The sequence below is a fragment of the Palaemon carinicauda genome, chromosome 9, assembly GCF_036898095.1.
Source record: "Palaemon carinicauda isolate YSFRI2023 chromosome 9, ASM3689809v2, whole genome shotgun sequence".
In the NCBI taxonomy this organism is placed as follows: domain Eukaryota; kingdom Metazoa; phylum Arthropoda; class Malacostraca; order Decapoda; family Palaemonidae; genus Palaemon; species Palaemon carinicauda.
In genome coordinates, this window is record NC_090733.1 from 128889172 (window position 1) to 128890753 (window position 1582).

A 1582-nucleotide genomic window follows, 5' to 3' on the forward strand; every position below is an offset into this window, starting at 1 on the left:
ATATAAAAATGTGTTTTAATAACCTAGAAAAAGTTGAAAACAAAATCTACCTTTGAAAATGAATATGAATAAGGTTTTGGTTCATAAAAAAATTTTTTAATAACTTAGTGAAAAATTGAAAACAAAAATTACCTTTGAAAATCTTTATGAATAACATTTTAGTTCATATAAAGAAAGATTTTAATAACCTAGATACTGCTCAACAAAATCCTTTTTCTTATGCAATGTAGAAATTTCATTTATAATCCGAATTGATTTATAGCTACGGTAAAATCTTCCGTTTTATTTACTATAGGAAAAAGACATATATCAAATGTGGTTGGGTTTTTCATGGAGTAGTGATTAAAACAGAGTTGGTTTTCTTGAACGATTTACTTTGTTCTCTCATCTTGGATTTGGTCCAAATTCCAGATTATGTGACGTTAGCTCTGCTCTCTCTCTCTCTCTCTCTCTCTCTCTCTCTCTCTCTCTCTCTTCATCTGGATTTCTTTGTTCATTTGAGTATATGTGTATGTATGTATATATGTATGCATGCAGAAAAAGCTTCCTTATTTCATAGATGTATCATTAGATGTGTTCATAGAAAAGCTAACCGGTCTTACATATATATATATATATATATATATAAAATCATCATCATCAGCCGTTACTAGTCCACTGCAGAACAAAGGCCTCAGACATTCCCTTCTACGTGTGTCTGTTTATAGTCCTTCTATGCCAGTCCAAGATCGCAAACTTTATTAGTTCTCAATCCATCGTCTTCCCTTCCTTACTCTGCTTCTTTTACAATCTCTAGGGACCCATTATGTTATTCTTAATGTCCATCTATTACCTTCCATTCTCATTATATGTCCTGCCCATGTCCATTTCTTTTTCTTACATGTCAGAATATCTTCAACTTTAGTTTAGTTAGCTCTCGTATCCATGTTGGTTTTTTTTATTTTTTGTCCCTTAGTGTTATTCACATAATTCTTCCCATAGCTCTCTGAGTTGTAACTAGCTTATGTTCTAAAGCTTAGTAAGGCTCAAAGTTTCTGATGCATAAGTTAAAACTGGTAGGATCATTTGATTGAATTCTTTTCTTTTTAGAAAAAGTGGCACTTTACATTTCATAATCTCATTTTGTTTTCCAAAAGCTCTCCATCCCATGCTTATCCTTCTCATTTCGGTCACGTTTCCTGGTGAAACACTGATAGTCTGTCCTAAGTACGTATATTCATTTACAATCCCTAAAGGTTCGTCCATAACTCTTATTTGTTGTCTCTACATTTTCATTGAACATTACCTAGTTCTACTCATATATTATCTCAGTTTCACTCGTCTTCATTTTCAGTCCTACATTTCTGCTTTCTCAATTCAATATTTTATCATCTTTTGCAATTTTCCCATGATTCACTAAACACTAAACCTTAAGTTGTTAAGGTATTCCTCATTAATATGTATATATATATATATATATATATATATTATATATATATATATATATATATTGTTATTATTATTATTATTATTATCATCATTATTATTATTATTATTATTATTATCATTATTAGCTAAGGTAAAACCCTAGTTGTGAAATCAA